This window comes from Rattus norvegicus, chromosome 19, assembly GCF_036323735.1.
Source record: "Rattus norvegicus strain BN/NHsdMcwi chromosome 19, GRCr8, whole genome shotgun sequence".
Classification (NCBI taxonomy): Eukaryota; Metazoa; Chordata; class Mammalia; order Rodentia; family Muridae; genus Rattus; species Rattus norvegicus.
Window position 1 is genome coordinate 17,533,696 of NC_086037.1, and position 23,276 is coordinate 17,556,971.

Genomic DNA, 23,276 nt, shown 5'->3' on the forward strand with positions numbered 1-23,276 from the left:
AGAACACAAGTGAACCCTCATGGGGCGAATGCATAGAGCATACACAGACCACAGTGAGGTCCAAACAGGAGAACATGCTTGGAAGCCAGTGTCACTGCAAGGAGTTTGGTCTATGTGAAAGAGGCATCCTAAGTGGATCACAGTTCCCCCACTACTATATAGAGACCAAGAGATGTAAGCAGCCAGGTGTTCCCTATGCCCGCCCACACAGGCTTACAAGTACCAGAGAGATGCCTTCTCCAGGATTATTATCAGGTACGCAGGCTACAACCTGGTTTCAGGACCCTACCCCTCTGGTTTCAGAAGTCAGATCATCAATTCAGCATCCACAATGACTTGATTGATCAGGGATACTCAGATATCCTACACTGTTACTCTAGTCCAATAACTTTGCATTAAAAAGTCATGTAGGGGGAGGACATGGTCAACAGATTTATTAATTCCCCCTACTGAAATGACAAATGCCCCAGAAGTGCCAATAGGTTACAGGCTCTTTCTCTACCTGCTCCATATAGTTTGGCTACTGTAGAAAAATATCTGCCACACAGAACCTCTAATATATGAAGGTAAGATTGGCCCCGTCAGCCAGAGGTAGTCAAAGGAGTTCTAAGAATATAAGGTCATGCCAGGAGCACAGTTCTCTCCCTCTTACTACTGTCAGATAGTCACTGAATTTAAAGAAGCAATGAAAGTGAAGTACATTGATGCCCTGTTTAATTCAGAAAAGTTATACCCTCCATGACTACTTATGGTGTTATTATATCAATTTAACATACCGAATGCACTGTAAAAGTAAAGACTAGAAGTTCACCCAATAATAGCATAGGCATTGCCATATCCTCCATGTGGTTATGGAGAAACTAATAATGTGAAAACCCTGACTTTCAGGAATTGTGATAATCATGGAATTCAATATCTGTGGAGATGTTCCAGTAGTTGTGGCCCATTGCTATAAAGGCCAGCTGAAGTCCCCCATACTCACCCCTGAGAGGAAGCTCAACATACACTGCCCAGAACTTACTCCACATTCCCCATGTCCTGTGTCCATCATTACCTTTAGGTTTCGTTTGCTTCACTCTAGACTCTTCTCTATCAACATCAACTCTCCCAAAGCGCCTGAGAAGACGGGCAAACATGCCTGTGGATATATCCTTTGGACAGTAAGAGAAAAAGTAGGGAATTGGTTGTCACAACGATACTGGTGACATCACAGGGATTCCAAGGTCTCTCTAGGAGACAATAGAATGTCCACGAAGGGACGGCTGATGTCATGGATAACAGACTTTGCCTCCTTGCTAATGTTCTCCCTGTACTGAGCAAAAGCTGATGGACCCTTTTCAGGGGACTTCCCTGTGGCATAGCCACTGAGCACCACATGCTTCCAAAGCCAAATTTGGCTCTAGGCTTGATTGGAAAAACCTAAGTCATTGCTATGTTTCTAAATGAGTGCTTCCTCCCCAATCCCTGCACAGAAATGTTTCATCCTACCTCAAATTCTCCTCAGTCAGCAATATTACCCATTAAAGATTACTGAGAAATCACACCAGTTCCTATAAGTAGCCAAAGAGGTCTCCTGTCTCATCATGTGCAGGTGCATGAAATCACACCCAGAAATAGCCTGTAGGGTAGGTTGCGATGTGGGTGTGTGTTATAGGTACAACCTGAAGCTTTGTGCTTAACATTTGACAGTTGCCACCAGATTCCTTAGGAGAAAGAATTGCATTCATTATGGTCCTGGCAACAATGTGGTGATCTGTTAGCAGAGGAAACTGAAATATTGGATCCACCAGTGAATGCACCCTCAGGCTGAGTGTGGGGCTCTCCTCTTTGCACTTAAGTTACCAAAGTAGGATTGCTTACAGGCCTCTCTAAGCTATAACGTGTGATTTCATCTGAAAAATAAAATAGTCAGCAGATGTTGGGGGGGATGCAGCCAAAGGAGTAGGACAAGCCTAGAGACATAACTCAGTGGACAGAGTAAGAAACAAGCATCTTCACTCCTGTTTCATGGATCACCCCACAAAACACAAACGCATCTATCCTACTTAAAAAAAAAAAACCAAGTTATTTTATTGAATGCATACACTAATACTGTTTACAGTATTGGTAGCAAAGCTCATATTTTGGTGGCAGATCCATGACTTGAACTATCTTCCTGACAACATATAAAACAATAAATAAATAAATAAATAAATAAATAAATAAATAAATAAGAAAAAACAGAAAAATAAAAAAACACAAAAAGCACAAGCCTTTCATGTGAAGTTACAGAAGAGTGATCCAGTGGTCACTTCTGACCAGGCCATTTTAGCTATGACAGTGTATAGTGACCCTTAATTTGATGGGTCCTATATAAAGCTTTGTGCAATATTGTCATTTTAACCAACCTCATCCAGAACATACATAACAACACAGGATATGATCACAATGTCCTTGCCGTGTATCAAGTTATTTTTCTATGTCCTTGATTGTCAGGCATATTACAGCAACAATCTGAGATGGCTGGTAGACTTGGAAGAAAGTAGATATGAAAGATGCCCGTTTGATATCAGTACAGCCATTTCTTACGAATGAGAATCTTTTAAGCTGGCCCTCGCTTAGCCCCTACACATTAGACAATAGAACAGAAAGTACAGAAAGCACATTCCCACCCACTCTCTAGGAAGCTGCTGGACCATAAGAACAGAGGGTACAGAACATATTTACTGCAGGGCAATTAGAAGACAGGAAACATCTCTGGGAAGCTGACTGACCACTATAGAAGTGAGATGTCCTTGGTACTGAATGCAGCTGTGCTATAGGCTGACATAGCTATAGCCTTTTCCTGGGAACTCCAGAAGAGAAACACCTGCCAAGACAGATATCCTTGGTCCTTGTCCTGGGAACCCCAGGATAAGAAAACATATATCAAGTCAGACGTCCTTTGTACTGAAATAGCTGCATTGCTGTGGTTACAGCCTTATCCCAGGAATTCCAGGATGAGAAACATCTGCCTAGTTATCCTTGGCACGAAATAGCTGAGCTAAGGAAACTGTGTAATCTTAACTGACATTTTAAGCTGTATATTTCTGTTGTTTGAGGCTCCTCACATTCCTCCTGTGTGAGGACCGTGTCGAGCCCCAGTGCATTGGTATCCCAAAGTAAACTTCTTGTTTTTACATCAAGACTGAGTCCTGTGTGTTCATGGGGTGGTGATTGTCCTCAGGACTGGAGCGAGAGTCTCCTCTGTCTGAGGGTCTTTCAGATAAAGCTATAGTTGTGGGTTACACACCTCAGCTCTCATTGGCTAATGCTGTCCTCACAGTCCTTGGAGGCCCCTTTGTAAGACTACCTGTTGGAAAGTGGAAGCAGCTTTATTTGAGCTCAAAGTGAACCTGACGAGCAACTTAGAGAACAAGATGGGGTAATTGAGAACCTGTCTAAAACCAGCACTGAAACCCACCCTCCATTCAAAGCATCATCTACCAATTCTTGAATTTTTACCATTCTCTGCCAACCAGTCTTTCATTCAGGAAAGGTAGAAAAGAACTGGAAATGATCTTTGTATTCTAAGGACCTCGATCTGTCTTTCCTTAGGTCCACGTTAAGAACAAATGAAATGGGTATCACCATCTGAACAACTTAGTATCACCTACTCAGCATTTCTAGCCTAATACTGTGCCTATGGCAATCTCAAGCTTCCCTGAGTGTTGCTGCCCCAGCAAGCAGAATGAAGAACTGAGGTCAAACCCCAGCGAACCTTTCAAGGGGTTAGAAGAAAGCCATCAGAGATACTGCACTTCTTTGTCCTTCGATTAAATCAAGATGATACAACGTGAATCTAGTGTGCTATTCAACCATACATCTTCCTCACAACCCCACCTATCTGAGTTCATTGCTTGGCAGAATTCATGCCCCACCATCCTAGATATTTCTTGATTCATTGCTGCCAAGGGCCAGGTTTCCTGAGTTTTGTTTTTTATAGAATTGGGTGTAGTCAATCATAGTTGCCCTCTGTAAGAAATGACAAATATCTATAATAACTGAATATTCTGAAGGTTTTTATACTGGTTTTATTATACATGTAACTATGAAAAGAAAACATACATATTTGATCAATGAAATGAGTAAGATTGATTTAATGAACAGAAAAATGGATGGTACTTCAAAACTTCCATGATTACATATTATCTATTTAATTCCCTCCACAATAGCAAGAAGCGGACATTATTATTTACTTAAACCGAGAAAATATTAATTGTTTGGCCTGCTTTTCTGAGCTTCCTTAAGGTATAGTTAATTGACAGAGCTGTGGTTTAAAATTAGGGTCCATATTGTTCTGTTTTAAATGTGTGACTTTTCTTTCTATTTTTTTCTCCATCTTTATTAAATTGGGTATATCTTATTTACATTTCAATTGTTATTACCTTTCTGGGTTTCCAGGCAAACATCCCCCTAACCCCTCCCCCTCCCCTTCTCTATGGGTGTTCCCCTCCCCATCCTCCCCCCATTACCACCCTCCCCCCAACAAGCCCCTTCACTGGGGGTTCAGTCTTGGCAGGACCAAGGGCTTCCCTTTTATTTCTAGTGGGTGCTGCTCTCCCTGCTCCGTGGGAAGTGGATGGGGGGAAGGCCCGGGCCTGAGGTGAGTTGGAACTGGGGTAGAAAGCATAGGGTCTCCTAGGTGAGAATGCCAAACCACCACTGCTGCTGCAGCCACCATGGAGAAGCCCTTGTTCCTGCTGCAGGGAGGAGAGTCTGGTGGCCACAAGATGGCTGAAGGGGAGCTGAGAGTGGAAAGCTTCATCACCCGCCTGCTGGAGGTATGAGGATATCGTCCGGAAAAAATTGTGCAGATGACTGGAGCAGAAGTCCGAGGGCTGTGTATCACGTCTCGTGAAATCTTTCTTAGCCAGCCAACAGCTGTGAACACAGGTTTCTTTTGGAGCGCAGGCCTGTGCAGGCTGAGAACCTAGGTGGGACAGTTCAAGCTACCCTTTTTCCATGGCCAATCTCAGATCATATTCAGAAAGTATTTCTTGGGCTAAAGAGATGGCTTAGTGGTTAAGAGTACTGACAGCTCTTCCAGAGGTCCTGAGTTCAAATCCCAGCAACCACATGGTGGCTCACAACCATCTGTAATGAGATATGATGCCCTCTTCTGGTGTGTCTGAAGACAGTCACGGTGTACTTGTATATAATAAATAAATAAATAAATAAATAAATAAATAAATAAATCTTTAAAAAAAAAGAGTATTTCTTCCAGGTGATGGATTTCCAATTTATGGAATTGAACTAACTTACTGATGGTGGAAGTGACACAGAGAGTTAAAGTACAGAAGGAATAATCCAGAATGTCCACCAACAGTTGCTGTCACACCAGGACTTTTAAAAGCTCAGCTGCTAGAGAAGCAATGTAGTCTTTGGTTATTCTCAAGCTTAGGTCTTCTAGTCATTATAAGCTGACCATGACACAAAAAGAGTCATCTATATCAAAATAGAGAATAGTAACTAGATTCACCGCACACTATCACATTACTACTGTATTTGAGGTTCTCAGTTAATATCCAAGAACCTGGAAGAAGCCTAGGTCTTGCTACACATACTTATAATTTATGTCCCCATTGTCAGCTGAGATTCTTCATGCAGCCTGGGGTCAAGGAGGTCATCCCACAAAGCACAAAACACCCATCTCAGATAAACATGTATGGTTTATTGAATCCAAAACATCCATGAATTTCAGGACACAATTAAATGTTGAAACCTAAGGATAATAGATATAGAAGAGAATTAAGATTTCTAGTTCATAGATCCAGTAAACACCTTCAACAAATCATAGCAGCAAACCTCCATAAGGTAAAGAAAGAAAAGGCCATAAAGGTACAACAAGCCTACAGAACATCAAACTAATTGTACCAGAAAAATTCCTCCATTCACATAATAATTAAAACGCTAAATGCACAGATCAAGAAAGAACATTAAAAGGGGTAAGGTATAAATATCTAGTATCAAATAAATTCAGACGTATTTGAATTACAGCAGACTTCTCAACAGAGATTCTAAAAGTCAGAAAATCTTGGGCAGATGTAATGCAGACACAGGCTCCTATATCCAGCATAATCCTCAATCACCATAAAAGGAGGAACCAGGATATTTCATGACAAAACCAAATTTAAACAATTCTTTTCTCTAAGAAAGCACAACAGAGGCTAATAGGAGGAAAACTCCAAGACAATGAACTAAACTATACCCAAGAAAGACCAAGAAATTAATCTTCTCTCAATAATTTAAAAAAAGATAAGCACACAAACAAAATTTCACCTATAACCAAAAAAGAAGAGAAAGCAGCAATCATTGGCTTTAATATCTGACCAGATCCTCTTTCCCTAATCCCCAAGCTCCCAGGGGCCAAACTGCCAGCCAAAGTGTATGCAAGGATGCTCTATGGTTCTAGGTGAGTCCTGTAGCCCCACCAAAGGCAGATCCTAGAGGTGTGAGGTGGGAATGGATATGTGTGGGTGCAGGAGCACTGTCACATAGGCAAAGCTGAGCAGAAATGGGATGTAAGGTTTGATGAGGGGCGTGTGGAAAGCAGGACAACAGTTGAAATGTAAATAAATAAAATAACCGATTAATAAAAAATTGCCAAAAATAAAATAACAAGTAAAAAGGTAAATGAAAATTAAACCAAACCAACCAACCAAACAAACAAAAACCCCTGTAGTGTATTGGCCTAATTCTGCTTGTATTTTAATGCTAATTTGTGGAACTCAGGACTGGTTAACCCCAAATAACTGACCCTGCTCCCAGTTAACTGTGATTATAAAGAAGCCAACAGCCAACAGCTGCACAGCAGAGAGATGGGGGAGGTGAGCTTTGAGGGCTTTGCTAGAGAGGATCATGAGGAGGGAAGAAGGAAGTAGAAATTGCCAAAGAATAAAGGAAGAACATGTATGATGGAGAGGAGAGAGGAAGAGGACAGCAGCCATGGTTAAGAGAGAGGAGAGCCTGGTCCTGAGGGCTGTCCAAGTGGAACAAAAACAGTCAAGATGCTACACAGTCAGTAAGAGCAGCTCTCAGGCGAGCAGAGATCACCAGAGACCCCAGACCAACAAGATACGCAAGCATAACTCCATCCAAACTCCCTCTCAATATCCCGTGTCCTCCATGGGTCTGGCCTCAGCGTGTGTCCTGCGTCAGCACATGTGTCTGTCTCAGCTGACATCACTCTGCCCATCAGCCCGAGCCCCAGGAAACAGCGAGAAACTACAGCAGCCCACCAGAAGGTTTTTTGCTGTGGTTCTATGAAGTCCCAACAAATGCAGCTCAACTACAGAATGCAAGGCAGACCAATGCATGTGTGTCCTTAGTGCAGAACCCTTCATCATGTGTCCTTTCACATGCGTGCTTTAGCAGAACATCCTTTTACCTGTGTCTACCTCAGTTAAATGTTCCTTCACACATCTGCCTTAGCCTTTCACCTGTGTCCACTTCAGGGAACCACTCCTTCAGGTGTAGAATTTCTCTAGATTAGCAAACCGCATACAGAACATTCAGAACAAATCAAGGTGTGTGGTCAGCATGTCCTTGAGCCAAGTCCCTTCTCCTTGTCAGTGACAGCAGGCATGTTACAGCAACAATATGAAATGGCTGGCAGACATGGAACAAAATAGCAAAGCTATTCTGGGGGATGTCACACCATACCAGCCACCAGCTCAGCTGAATTTTTAAGTTTTGATGTTACAAGTGAATATACTTGACCTTCAAAAACTGAGAGAGCCCACTTTTAATATGAACTATATAATCTAGGCCAAGACCGCCTCTAGGGCAAAGGCCCTCAGCCTGTGGGTCGTGACCCACACAGGGTCTCCTATCAGATAGTTTATACTACAATAAAGATTCATTACAGTAGCAAATTTACAGTTGTGAAGTAGCGACAAAATAATTTTGTAGTTGGGGTCACCACAGCATGAGGAACTGTTCTAAAGGGTTGAGGCCATAGGAAGGTTGAGAAACACTGCTCTAGGAAATTATGTTTTCTTTCTCTTTCATATTTTTCAGACAGAATCTCAAACTGTAGCTGAGATTGGCTTGGCTTGGAACATGTGTGTAGTTCATGCTGGCATCAGACTTATGGCAATTCTCCTGCTTCAGCCTCCTACTCAGGAGCTTACCAGGGTGAGATCACAACCACGGGTAATGGGATTGCTGTTCTTGGTTGTCAACTTGAGTGTACCTGGAATTAACTAATGCCAAATGGCTTGACGCCCTGTGAGGGGGATCTCTCTCTCTCTCTCTCTCTCTCTCTCTCTCTCTCTCTCTCTCTCTCTCTCTCCTTCCTTCTTTCTGTTTTCCTCTCTTCAACCCCCTCCTCTTGGTCCTCCTCCTCTTCTTTGTTTTTTTGAGACAGGGTTTCCCTGTGTAGCTCTGGCTGTCCTGGAATTCATTTTGTAGACCAGGCTGGCCTTGAACTCAGAGATCCACCTGCCTCTACCTCCTGGATGCTGAGGCTAAAGGCATAAGCACCATTGGATTTTTTTTCTTAATTAAATTTTCTGAAGCAAGAAGACCTAATTGTAATCCAAATCTTGGAGATCAGAAGATAAATCTTTAATTCAGATCTTTTGAGATGGAATGGCCCACCTCTAATCTGGACCACACCTTCTTTTTTCTTTTTATTTTTTTCATCTTTATTAACTTGAGTATTTCTTATTTACATTTCGATTGTTATTCCCCTTCCCGATTTCCAGGCCAACATCCCTCAACCCTTTCCCCTCCCCTTCTATTTGGGTGTTCCCCTCCCCATCCTTCCCCCATTAGCGCCCTCCCCCCAACAATCATGTTCACTGGGGGTTCAGTCTTGGCAGGACCAAGGGTTTCCCCTTCTGCTGGTGATCTTACTAGGCTATTCATTGCTACGTATGCAGTTGGAGTCCAGGGTCAGTCCATGTATAGTCTTTGGGTAGTGGCTTAGTCCCTGGAAGCTCTGGTTGGTTGGAATTGTTGTTCATATGGGGTCTTAACCCCCTTCAAGCTCTTCCAGTCCTTTCTCTGATTACTTCAACGGGGGCCCCGTTCTCAGTTCAGTGGTTTAATGATGGCATTCAGCTACGTATTTGCCGTATTCTGGCTGTGTCTCTCAGGAGAGATCTACATCCAGTTCCTGTCAGCTTGCACTTCTTTGCTTCATCCATCCTATCTAATATCTGTATAGGTATGGGCCATATGTGGGGCAGGCTCTGAATGGGTGTTCCTTCTGCCTCTGTTCTAAACTTTGCCTCCCTATTCCCTGCCAAGGGTATTCTTGTTCCCCTTTTAAAGAAGGAGTGAAGCATTCGCATTTTGGTCATCCTTCTTGAGTTTCATGTGTTCTGTGCATCTAGGGTAATTCGAGCATTTGGGCTAATATCCACTTATCAATGAGTGCATACCATGTGTGTTTTTCTGTGATTGGGTTAGCTCACTCAGGATGATATTTTCCAGTTCCATCCATTTGCCTATGAATTTCATAAAGTCATTGGTTTTGATAGCTGAGTAATATTCCATTGTGTAGATGTACCACATTTTCTCTATCCATTCCTCTGTTGAAGGGCATCTGGGTTCTTTCCAGCTTCTGGCTATTATAAATAAGTGTGCTATGAACATAGTGGAGCATGTGTCTTTGTTATATGTTGGGACATCTTTTGGGTATATGCCCAAGAGAGGTATAGCTGGATCCTCAGGTAGTTCAATGTCCAATTTTCTGAGGAATCTCCACACTGATTTCCAGAATGGTTGTACCAGTCTGCAATCCCACCAACAATGGAGGAGTTTTCCTCTTTCTCTACATCCTTGCCAGGATCTGCTGTCACCTGAGTTTTTGATCTTAGCCATTCTGACTGGTGTGAGGTGAAATCTCAGGGTTGTTTTGATTTGCATTTCCCTTGTGACTAAAGATGTTGAGCATTTCTTTCGGTGTTTCTCAGCCATTCAGCATTCCTCAGCTGTGAATTCTTTGTTTAGCTCTTAGCCCCATTTTTTAAATAGTGTTATTTGTCTCCCTGAGGTCTAACTTCTTGAGTTCTTTGTATATTTTGGATATAAGCCCTCTATCTGTTGTAGGATTGGTAAAGATCTTTACCCAATCCGTTGGTTGTTGTTTGGACCACACCTTCTGCTGGCTCATATCAAGGACATGGAAAAAGGAAGTTTGCTTTATTAATTTTCCTTCTTCTTCAGGATTCCTGCATGTACTGAAGACCAGCTGAAATATCCAGCCTTATGGACAAAACCGTTGAGGTCCTGGAGTTGCCCCATAAACCACACAAACTCTGACCTCACTTAGACAGGGATGGTTTATTGAATGCCCACTGTAAGACTGATCATCAGAGACGTAGCTGAGAATTTGTCAGGCTAGGACCCTGGATATTTTTCTATGTCAGTTTATAAAGACTAAAATGTGAGCTCATAGGCAGGTGCTGGAAGGGCTGTCTGGTTGTCAGCCCTGACTCAAGCCATTTTAGACAACAAAGGTTCATACTGACTTTTTATCTGTTTAAAGATTTATTTATTTATATATAAGTATACTGTAGCTGTCTGCAGACACAGCAGAAGAGGGCATCAGGTCTCATTACAGATGGTTGTGAGCCACCACTGGGATTTGAACTCAGGACCTCCGGAAGAGCAGTCAGTGCTCTTAACCATGGAGCCATCTCTGCAGCCCTCATATAGACCTTTAATTTTATTGGTCCTACATGAAGCTTATAATTATGAAATTTAAGATTAAGAAACCTCACAACATAAAGAACTTCCTTCCAGTGGTTCGGGAATGGGTGGGTGGGGGAGCACCCTCAAGGAGGCTGGGGAAGGGGGTGGAATGCAGGGTTATTGTAGGGGAAACTGGAAAGGGGGTTAACATTTGAAATGCAAATAAACAAAATAACCAATAAAAAAACATACACAAGTTATGTGATCATTCCTGACCCTGCTCTGAGTTAAATTATTTTCAGACAACCATGACAGGCAGACATATTACAGCAAGAATATGAACTATCTGGCAGGCATGGAACAAAACGGCTACAGCTATGCTAGGGGGATTGGCTTCAACAGGGGCAACTACTGCATTTTAGACCTTCCATTCCTTGTTGAATTAGCTGTACCACAGCCTATAAACCATTCTAATAAATTTTCTTTCTCTATATACAGTCATTCTAGGAGGGATGATTGGTTATGCATTGTTAAATGCAATGCTGATCACGAAACCCCATCACTTCCACAGCAATATGCAAGTGTAAGTAAGTTACTGAACAATTGAACAGAAATTAAAATTTACTGCATTTATTGCGTGTATCAGAAGGCATAGGGAACACCTGGCTGCTTATATCTCTTGGTCTCTATAGAGTAGTGGGAGAACTGAGACCCACTGAGGAGGTCTCTTAAGCGAAGACCAAACTCCTTGCAGTGACACTGGATTCCAGGCTTGTTGTCCTGTTTAGGCCTCACTGTGGTCTATGTACACTCTATGCATTCTCCCCATGCAGGTTCACATGGACTGAACTCAGAAAGCTGGGGTTGGCAGAAAGATGCATGGTTAAATAGCCCACCAGGTTCACATTGTATCAGCTTGATTTAATCTAAGGACAAAGAAGTGGAGTTTCTCTGATGGCTTTCTTCTAACCCCTTGAAAGGATCACTGGGGTTTGACCTCAGTACTTCATACTTCTTGCTGGGTCAGCAACACTCAGGGAAGCTTGAGATTGCCATAGGCACAGTATTATGCTAGATATACTGAGTAGATGATACTAAGATGTTCAGATGGTCATACCCATTTGCATGAGTTCTTAATGTGCACCTAGGGAAAGAGAGATCAAGGTCTTCAGAATAGGAAGATCATTTCCAGTTCTTTTCTACAATTCCAGTCTGAAAGACTGGTAGGGAGAGAATGGTAGATAATCAAGAATTCATAGATGATGCTTTGAAGGAAGTGTGGGTTTCTGTGCTGGTTTAGACAGGGTCTCAATTATCCCATGTTGCCCTCTTCCTACCTGGCCAGGTTCACTTTGAGCTCAGATAAACCTGCTTCTACTTTCCAGTAGACAGTCTTACAAGAGTGGCCTCCAGGGACTGTGAGGACAGCATTAGCCTTTGACAGTTGAGGTGTGTAACCCACAACTATAGTTTTAGCCACTTTGTTCCATGTTTACCAGCTATTTCAGATTGTTGCTGTCTATGGCTGACAATCACGGACACAGAAAAATAACCTGATAGAGAGCAAGGACATGGTGATCACATCCTTTCCTGTTCTGTATGTTCTGGATGAGGCTTGTTAAAATTCCAATATTGCAGAAAGCTTTATATAGGACCCATCACATTAAGCATCCCAGTGCACTGTTCTATCTAAAATGGCCTAATCAGAACTGACCACCAGATCACACTTCCTGCAATCCTCATATGAGAAGCTTGAGCTTTTTGTTTTGACTTTTTTCTTTCTTTCTTATTTTTTGCTGTATAAGTTGAGAGGAAGATATTTGGGGCCATGGATCTGCCCCCAAAATCTGGGGTATGGAACTGATCAATCAGTGTTGGTGTGTGCACTCAATACAGTATCCATTTTTTACTGTGACAGATGCTTTTGTGTTTGTGGGGAAGCCCATGACCCAGAGCACAAGTGCTGGGTCCTTGCTCTATCCACGTAGTGATGTGTATAGCCTCGTCCTACACCTTTATCTGCACCCCCTATATCTCTTGACTATTTTATTTTTCTGATAGAGGCTCAGCTTCTGATAGAAGGCCTGTCAGCAGTGCTCCTTTGGCGACATTGGCGCAGAAAGGAGAACCCCACAAGCAGCATGAGGTTCCCTTCATTGGTGGCTCCAATATTGCACTTTTGTCCTCCAACTGGTCTCCACACTGTTCCTAGCACCATAAAGACTTCAACTCTTTTAACTAAGGAATTTTCTGGCAATTGTCAATTGCTAAGCACACGACTTCATGAGTGTTCCCCTAACACACGCCCATGCTGTAACCTACCATGCAGACTATTTCTTGATGTGATATAAAGCACCTGTACATAATGAGACAGGAGAACTTTTGACTGCATATTCAAGCTGGTATGAAATCTCAGGAAGTTTTAATGGCTAACATTGGTGAATGAGGACAATTTGAGTTAGTGAGACATTTTTTGGGAAAGATTTGAAAGGAAACATTCATTTAGATGCATAGGAATTACTAAGGTTTTATAATCAAGCCTTGAGGAAAATTTGGCTTTGGAAGCAGGAGATGCTCAGTGGCTCTCCCCAGGAAAGTCTCCTGGAAAGGGCACCTCAGCTTATGCTCAGTACAGGGAGAACATTAGCAGGAGGCAAAGTCTGCTCCCCATGACATCAGCTGTCCCTTCTTGGACATTCTATTGTCTCCTAGAGAGTTCTGGCATCCTCTGTGATGTCACCAGTGTTGTAGTGACGACCAGTGCCCTAGTTTCTCTCAGTCTGAGTCTGGCGGTTACAAGCTAAGACATGTTTTCCCGTCTTCGCAAGCGTTTTGGGAGGGGGAACATCGATTGTGGAGAGACTAGAGTGAAGGAGTCTGGCCTTTCGTCTCAAAGTAATGATGGACAAAGACAGCACTTCTGGGGAATGTTGAGTAAGTTCTGGGCAGTGTATTTTGAGCTTCCTACCGGGGGGCTGCAGGCTTAAGCTGACCTTTCTAGCAATGGGCCACAACAACTGGAGCATCTGAAAAGGAATTGAATTTCCATGAATATCACAATTCCTTAAAGCCAAGGATTTCAGAACTTTAGTTTCCCCATCCCCACTGGGAGGATATGGTAAGGCCAATGCTATTATTCTGTGAACTTCTGGTCTTTACTTTTCAGTGCATTTGTTATGTTACATTGATATAATAACACCATCAGTATTCATGGAGGGTCCACCTTTTCTGAGTTTAGACAGGGCAGCAATGTATTTCACTATCACTGCTTCTTTAAATACAGTGGATATCTGACAGTAGTAACAGGGAGAGATTGTGCTCCAGGCAATAACCTTATGTTCTTAGACCTTCTCTGATTTCTTCTAACTGGCAGGGTCATCGTTTGCTTTATATATTAGAGGTTGTATGTTACAAAAATTTTTTTTCAATACCAAAACTATTTGGAACGTGTAGACCAAGATTCAGCCTGTAACCTATTCACACTTCTGGGGCATTTGGTATTTCTCATAGGGACACTGATAAGTCTGTTGAACATATCCTACCTGGAAATGCGTTTTAAATCCATGTTTCTAAAATACCAAAAGTATTTGGAACATGTGGACCAAGATTCATCCTGTAACCTATTGGAACTTCTCGGGCATTTGGTATTTCAAATAGGGGAACTGATAAGTCTGTTGACCATGTCCTCCATGGAAATGTGTTTTAAATCCAAAGTTGTTGGCCTAGAGTATCAGGGTAGGACATCTGAGTGTCTCCAATCACTCAAGTCTTGTGGATGGTGAATTTATCATCTGAGTTCGAACCCACAGGGGTGAGGGTCCTGAAACCAAGCTGTACCCTGTTCAGCTGATGATAATCCTGGAGAAGCCATCTCCGTGGTCCATGTAAGCACCTGATGTCCGGCATAGGGAACACCTGGCTGCTTACATCTCTTGGTCTCTATAGAGTAGTGGGAGAACTGAGATCCACTGAAGAGGCCTCTTAAGCATAGACCAATCGCCTAGCAGTGACACTGGGTTCCAGGCTTGTTCTCCTGTTTAGGCCTAACTGTGGTCTATGTACACTCTATGCATTCTCCCCATGCAGGTTCACTTGTGTTCTTCTACCTACAGACGCTGGGAGAGAAACATCATCCCCTGGCACTGAACTAAGCGAGAATCAGGCCAAGAAGGAAAAGGAGAGGCTGATTAAAGAGCTGCAGCTCATTACCGAGGAGAGAAATGACCTGAGAGATCGCCTGAGGTTTCTGACAGAGAGATCCATGAAGAACAGGTATGAATCGCTCCAAATGCTCTTGTTTCATTCCTGGGTCTGCAAGGTCACCTTCATCTTATCCTATTAAGGTTTTGGGTTCTAGAAAGCTGTGCCTCCCTAACCACCCTGTGCTAAACCTCACCTCCCATATAGAGGAGATTCAGAACCTTGACCCTTCCTGAGGAGCGAGATGGAAAATGGACTCATCTGCTTCCATTTATTGAAAAGCAGATCTTGTGGTCTGAATGAAGAATTCGGGGATAAAGTCAGGGAGAGTGAGTGTCTAGTGTGCATTTGCAAAGCCCTTGACAGATGGTGGCTTTGCAAGATTGTAATTGCAGTGAGTTTATGGTGAGTCTCTGTACTTGCTAGGCAGGGGACTGAGTGCTGGAAGATCCACGCAGCAGCCTGAGGGGCCTGGTACCAAACTGTTCATCTCAATGCTTGAGTAGAAGGTCTCAGGCTCAGGCCTGTTTGTTATTGTCTGTGTGTCTTGCCCTCTGAGACAGCAATGGTGGATGCATTTCTCCTGGTTTTCACAGTACTCTCTGTTTCCATATTTCTCTTTCTCTTTCTCTGACTCTGTTTTTACATTTCTCTTTTTTGTGGGTATTTCTCAGTCTGTGAGTCTGTATGTGCATACATCCAAATGCATATGTACAACATTTATATGTTTATATTTCCCTCCACACTTGGAATCTAGGGGTCTATGTCTTGGCCTGAGTATTTACCTGTAACACATTCATGGTGATGTGAATGCTTTGTTCTGGGAGCCCCACTGTCAACAGCACAGTTCTTTGACTATGTGGCCACGTTTGTCTGTTTATTTGTATTCCTTGTGCAGATTATAATTTTGTGTTGATATAAGGTCTGTTATCAAAACAGGAGAAAAGAAATCACCGGTTTCTGGGTGTGTTGGGGTGGGGGAGCATGGAGAGGTGTGGCCGAGGCTCTTGATAGCTTAACTGGCTTGACTGCAGATTTCCTCTTGATTGAACAAAGGGAGCCAGGGAAGCCTCCATCTGGATGCCGAGATTCTGGTGTCCCGGACACAGAAAAACACGTTTCTGAAGCTGAAGAAGATCCAATATGTAGAATTCAGAAGGTGTCCTTCCAGGACTGGGGTAGTACAGGACCCACCCTGAGCTCATATATTCCTAAATGCTGATGTTCACTGGATTCTATCATTTGGGGCCAGGCCACACTTCAGGCCAAATCCATATTATGAAGACCTGGAGAGAATGGAGGAGGCGGTCATGTCAATTCTGCACAACTTAGAGATGGAGAACACTGAGATCCATGAGACCAACCATAAGCTGAAGAAGGAGATTACCTTCTCTAGGTAAGTCCTGGTCAGAAAGCCTATCACCTGTGGAATGGCCATTTCTGACTTTCTTTGTTCTGGATTGGACGGTCTTCAGCTCTGGTTCTATCTCTTGTGCTGTTTACACATCAGTGTGCCAGGGTCATTAGGACTCAGTTTTCAGTTCCACAAAAGACTGTTACTCATCCCAGGATTGTCTAGGCATCTTCAGAAGATAGAACAGCACTGATTGAAGTCAGCAGGTTATTAGGCTGACCTGGACCTATGGTGTCATACCAGGTTTTACAAAACTCAGTGTGTGGACCACATGGTTAGCATGACCTTCTCTTGGTTCTACTGACCTCCTTTGAGGGTGTTTGCCAACTACTAATTGATGTTGCCCCCATGCATTGGGCTTTCATGGATAGTTGTAGATCCATGTTCTTTTTGAGAGATGTGGACACTAATTGGTGCTCAGGCCAAACAAATAATTTATTCTTCCCGGAATTTACTCTTTGTGGTTTGTGCAGCAGCCTTATACGTATCAAAATGAATTCTATTAAGTCTTCATGGGTATCTGGGTCCTGGTGGAGTTAGTGGCACTCGGGAGTGGGAATGGGAGAAAGGGGCAGCATGATCTTACTATGCAGACTGTATTTCCAGAAACCTGCTCAGCCAGCTCCTGATGGAGAACACATGTAGGAAGGAGTTGGTCCCACTGAAGCAGGAGAGCAAGGAGGTACATCTTGATTGTGCACTGAACCAGAAATATTTGGTTGACTTCAACAAGAAAGATAAAGACCAGCAACGTCCAGACCCAGCGTCATCTGGTAGGGACGAGCAGCTGTGTTAGCTTAAAAATATCTGATAAAGGTTGCCAATTTGATACATCTTTGCTCTCTCCTACCACCTTTCTAATTTACACTCACAACCAGCCAACCACCTCATGTAATGGAATTGTTCATTGCTCTGCCTATGCACAAGTATTCTGGGAAGCCAACCACATTTCAGAAACTGAATTATTTTGCAAGTATATTTGTCTGCTCTTTTTGAAGCTGCAGTATAGAAATGGTGACAGATTAATAACATACCTCATTATTGCATATCCACGTGATAGATTGGATGCTCTGTAGAGTTTTGAACAAGTTCTTGGTTCTTTGACAAATGACACTCTGTGGTCATGTGACTTCTTGTGTAGGAAGCACCTTTGCGGGATAAGAACAAAGTGCAAATGTCAAATTAGTACTTGTCATTGGTTTTAACCTTGGTGACATATGAACATCTACTTTCTTCCTGCCAACCCAATGAGGTTCCTTCCATTGCCCTGTTCTTGGTTTGCACTGGTATAAGTCTGGGTCCCATATTGGCAGCCCACATTACTTTGAGGCTCTCTGGAGATTTTGCCCTTCCCAAAGAGTTAGCAACAATGATATCAGTTAAAAGGTCCATGTTGACTGTCCAATAGAACTGAGATGGTAGTAGGCAGCCTTCCGACAGCTGCCTTGCATTTCACCACCAAATCAGTGTCTGAAAAACTGCCTTCCTCTCCCAGGTCTCAGAAAGTGCAAGAGAGCTGGAATTGGACACACAGCAGTAAGAAAGCTTCCTGAAGAATAAGTTGCTTTCTCAGGAGTCCCTGATGACAAATATCCTGAATGGTAACAAATTTTTTGGATGAGTATTCTTCCTCAGAGTTAATTTGTCATTGCTTAGAGACCCTAAATTTATATACCACTAAGCCAGCCTGACTGATTGAGGTCTTACTTTCTTCTCAGAAAACAGCACTTGAGAGACAACTTGGGGGACCTCCTTTCATTATGTGTGCAAGAGGAGAAACAGCAATACATCTGTGCTTCTAAATGTTCATTAAGAATGTGCTGTTTAGAAATATTTTCGTTATGATTTTAATTGAAATTTTCTTTTTGTTGTTTCATATTTATATGTTCTTGTTACTGTTTTTATCTTTTCAAATATTTTTAAATATTTTAATTTATTTGTTTTAATCCTGTTTTGTTGTAAAAATGAATTCCTTATGAATAAAAATTGAATTCTATCTCTTGACTCTTAAGACCATCATTCTTATTCAAGGGTTCTGTCCCCTCCTGTGGACTTAGAACTGACAGGTGGAGATGGATCTCTGCATGTTCCATGGATCCTGGGCTAATTAGTGAATTCAAAGTCACCAAGGGGTACCCAGTGTGACAGTGTCTTTTGTGTGGATAATGTGGCTGTTTCTCGGACACACACTTTATGAAGTAATCACTGACATGCTTTACCCAATTGTTAGGGTCCATGTGGTTCTTCTGAGAGAGCAGCAGATGCTCTACCCTGTGAGTCATCACCACAGCTCCTGCAGGTGCTTTTGTCCTTCCACATCATGTACTGTATTAGGTGGACAGGATCACCTCCAATCAAATAAAGAGATCTCAGGAGATGTGTATTCACAGGAAATTTACTGAGCTGTGCATGCTCAATGTGTTAGCTTGCCAGCCATCCCTACAGGGCTCTGGTGTTCCCACTGCTCATTGTGGGTCAGGATCATCCTGCAACATCACTTAGTGTCCATATTAGAGCAGATCTTTCACCTATTATCAATGATGACCATATTTATTCTGCACATCTGACAAAATACAGATCGAAATTAGCTTCCTGTTGGCCAGATTGGCATAATGAGTTTTTTGATTGTTAGCATGAAAATTATTTTAATCTAAGCAGTTTAGGGAAGAACCTCAAGGACACCCATAGTGAATGCAGCCTGCAGCTGTGAACACAGGTTTCTGTTGGAGAGCAGGCCTGTGCAGGCCCAGAACCTAGGTGGGACAGTTCAAGCTACCCTTTTTCCATGGCCAATCTGGGATCGTATTGAGAATGTATTTTTTCCAAGTGACTGATTTCCAATTTATGGAATTGAACTAACTTACTGAGAATGGAGGTGACTCAGGAGTTAAAGTACACAAGGACCAATCCAGTATGTCCACAAAAGCTTGCTGTCACCCCAGGGCTTTTAAAAGCTCAGCAGCTAGAGAAGCAATGTAGTATTTGGTTATTCTCATGCTTGGGTCTATTCATTCAGTATAAGCTGAACATGACACAAAAGAGTCATCTGTGTCACAATAGAAGCTAGTTGTAACTAGATTCCCCCCACACTATCACATCACCACCGTATTTGAGGTTCTCAGTTACTATCTAAGAACCTGGAAGAGGCCTGGGTCTTGCTACACAAACTCATAATTTATGTCTTCATGACACTGTGTGCTTTGTTCTGTTGATGCTACCATTGGCATACAATACCTTGGATACTTTGTGCTGACATTTGTGACATGAGACAATAGTTCATGTCATCCTAACCTGCATAAACTGTCCTTAGAGTACGGTGTAGTCAGAGGGGCCTTTTTTTTCTCTCTGAATTTTCAAAATATTTCCAGTCTTCAGACAAGTCTTCAGCCATTGTCCAGTGCCTGTCTTGAGATGTCCACATTGTCTCCTGGGAGTATTCATCCAGCCTGGTCTGTAATTTTGTAGAAGAGTAATAGGGTTCCAGCCCTAGGATTTAATTCAGTGTGATTGTACTTTCCAAACATGGTCAAAGCCCTACATTCCACCATAGCCTGTGTGCTTTAGAGAAAGAAAATAAAGAACCACATTGCACTTGAAATTTCTCCTCCAACAAAAGGAGAGCCTGCATAGGGCCTTTAAGTAACTCTAAGTCCCAGCTTCTGCATAACTCCCTCCATTGACTCCATTATTGGTGTATTTTCATTACTGCTCACTTTATTTTTGGTGTGCAAAGAACGTGTACCATGTCAGTAAAGTGTGTGTGTGTGTGTGTGTGTGTGTGTGTGTGTGTGTGTGTGTGAGAGAGAGAGAGAGAGAGTGAGAGAGAGAGAGAGAGTTTGTGTTTGTTTGTGTTTCTGTGCAGATGTTTGTGTATGTTCATCCATGAACTCACTATCAATTTTCATAAAATGACTTAGAAGACTGTAATGAAAACTGTCGAGGTGCATGCAGACGTGTGTTACTAGTGTCCCACGGCACCTGGCAGGTAACACTGAAATGGTGGTCTACTATAATACAGCCTAAAAACAGGCTGTGGATGGTTTACACAGAGATTGTGACGTCATCACCACGAGAGAGCAGCAAAAGCTTCATTTATCACATGCCGCTGTTACCAAGATGAGGCAAAGCCTTATCCTACAGAGAGTCTGGTATGATTTGATGGCAGGAAATAAACTTAGTACTAAAATCATTCAATTACAAACGAAGAGGATAATACAAAGAGTCATAGGAAGCAAGAGCTGTTTTTTGAGGAGATCCATAAGAGAAACAACCCCTTTCTGAAACTAAGTACACACCACAGTGTCAATACCTAAATTATCAAATCAGAAATGAAAAGGGGGATGAAGCAATAGACATGTGAGTGAATTCAACAATCATTAGGGCTTCTTCAGAGTCCTTCACTATAGAAAAGTGAAAAATCTATTTGATATTGGTAATTTTTCTACACAGATAACAAATACCAAGTTAAATCCAAATGTGGGATTTAACTCATAAGATTATTCTCATAAGAAAATAGATTTAAACGATGCCACTACAAAAATTAAAAAATATATATGAGGGCCACTAGGCTTTAATGCAGCCTTTCTACCAGACGTTTAATGACGACCTAATAACAATAGTGCTTCAATTATTCCTCTGATTTGAAAGAGAAGGAACATTGTCAAACCCCTTCTCTGAGTTTCTCTTTTTACCTAGAATTCCTGAGTCTGTTGCTTCTTCCATTGTCACCCCATCAATAGAGCTGCAGGGCGAGTCTGTCCCGCCCCAGAGGGTATCTGCCAGCTGACAGGGCTGGGTTTTGCTCTGCTTGCCCCCGCCCACGCCCCCACCTCACACCCGCACTCGACATCGCCTCCGACCCATCCCCCCTCCCAGTCCCACCACCGCCCTCGACTCAGACCCGTCCCAACCCCCGCCCCCAGCCTGTCCTCGCCCCTACCCTGCCCCCGCCCCGACCCCCCCACACCCGTCCTCTCCTTCGCCCCCCCCCCGCCTCCGCCCTCGCCGTCGCTGCTTGCGTTGCTACCATTCCGTCTTCGACTCCCCTGTTGACCCCACCGCCACTGCTGCTACCTTCTCCCACTTTTTCAGCCCAAGACTTTTGAGATCCCGGCTTGCAGCGCTCTGCACTAGGAGGCTAACGGAGGTGAGGAGAGCCTAAGGGACAGACCCCAGGCCTGGCCCCAGAGACTTGTGTCTCCCCCCTCCCCCAAAGTGCTTTCCCGCAGTTCTCCATTCTGGGTTCAGTTTGTAGGGACCCCAGCAGGTGGCAGGCTTTGCTGATCCTCAGGTGTGAGTCTGGGACAGTGGTGGGACTTATGGTTGAGGGAAGTCTTTCAGGCAAATGCAGGCTTTTCTCAAACTCTTGGACCATCTGGTGCCCTCCCTGGGGTCACAGGACCTGTGGAAGTGGGGAAGCCACTTTTCCCTGTCCTGTGTGACTTTCCCTGCAGAGTGAGCTCTCCTGCAGGAGGTACTCTCACATGCTTCTTTAAAAGCACCTGTTCCTCAGATCCAGATCAGCTGTGAAAACAGGCTTCTTCATGTCAGTGTGCCAGCTCCCCCTCCCAGCTCAGAGCTGCCACACCTAAGGATCCTCCAGCCCCAGTACTGGTTGGGTCTCATGGAGGAGTTAGAGCAAAGTGCCCCTTCTGAGAAGTGACTCAGAACAGAAGGTTCCTACAACCCAATGAGGTCTCTTCCAGTTGCCCTGTTCTTGGTTTGCACTGGTATAATTCTGAGTCCCAGATTGGCAGCCCACATTGCTGTGAGGGTTGCTGGAGATTTTGCCCTGCCCACAGAACAGAAGGTTCAGAAGAAAGGCCAGTTTGGCATAATGAATTCTTTTGATAGATGGCAACAAAATTATCTTAATCTAAGCAGTTTAGGGAGGAACCTCAAGAGCATCCATAGTGAATGCAGCCTGCAGCTGTGAACACACGTTTCTTTTGGAGAGCAGGCCTGTGCAAGCCCAGGACCTAGGTGGGACAGTTCAAGCTACCCTTTTTCCATGGCCAATCTGTGTTTGTATTGAGAAAGTATTTTTTTTCCAGTTGACTGATTTCCAACTTATGGAATGGAACTGACTTACTCAGAGTGGGGTTGACTTAGAGAGTTAAAGTACAGAAGGAATAATCCAGATGTCCACAAAAGCTTGCTGTCACACCAGGGCTTTTAAAAGCTCAGCAGCTAGAGAAGCAATGTAGTATTTGGTTATTCTCATGCTTAGGTCTAGTCATTCATTATAAGCTGAACATGACACAAAAGGAGTCATCTGTGTCACAATAGAAACTAGTTGTAACTAGACTTATACCACATTATCACATTATTACTATATTTGAGGTTCTCAGGTATGATCTTAGAAACTAGAAGGGGCCTGGTTCTTGCTACATATAGTCATATTCTATATCTTCACAACACTGTGTGATTTGCTCTGTTAATGTTACCATTGGCATTCAATACCTAGGATATTTTGTGCTGACATCTGTGACATGAGACAATAGTTCATGTCATCCCTTACCTGAATAAACTGTCCTTAGAGTACAGTGTAGTCGGAGGGGCCTTCTTTTCCTCTGAGATAGCAAAACATTTCCAGTCTTCATACAAGTCAGTCAGCCATTGTCCAGTGCCTGTCTTGAGATGTCCACATTGTCAGCTGAGAGTCTTCATCCAGCCTGCCCTGTAATTCTGTAGAACATTAATAGGGTTCCAGCCCTAGGAATTAATTCAGTGTTCTAGTACTTGCCAAATATGCTCAAAACCTAGTTTCCACCCTACCTCTGTGTGCTATACAGAAAGAAAATAAAGAACCCCATTGCACTTGAAGTTTAGCCTCCAACAGAAGGAGAGCCTGCACAGGGCCTTTAAATAACTCTAAGCCCCAGCTTCCCCACAACCCCGTCCATCCATTCCTTTATTGGTGTGTTTTCATTAATACTCACTTTCTTCTTTGTGTGGAAAGAATGTGCACCATGTCAGTAAAGTGTGTGTGTGCGTT

The 23,276-nt window shown here is 43.1% G+C and overlaps 1 protein-coding gene across 1 annotated transcript in view; it reads left to right on the plus strand.

Moving 5' to 3' along the window:
• The window catches only part of LOC134483188 (uncharacterized), a 341,330-nt gene that overhangs the window by 292,433 nt on the left and 25,621 nt on the right, over window positions 1-23,276 (plus strand). The window lies entirely within an intron of this gene.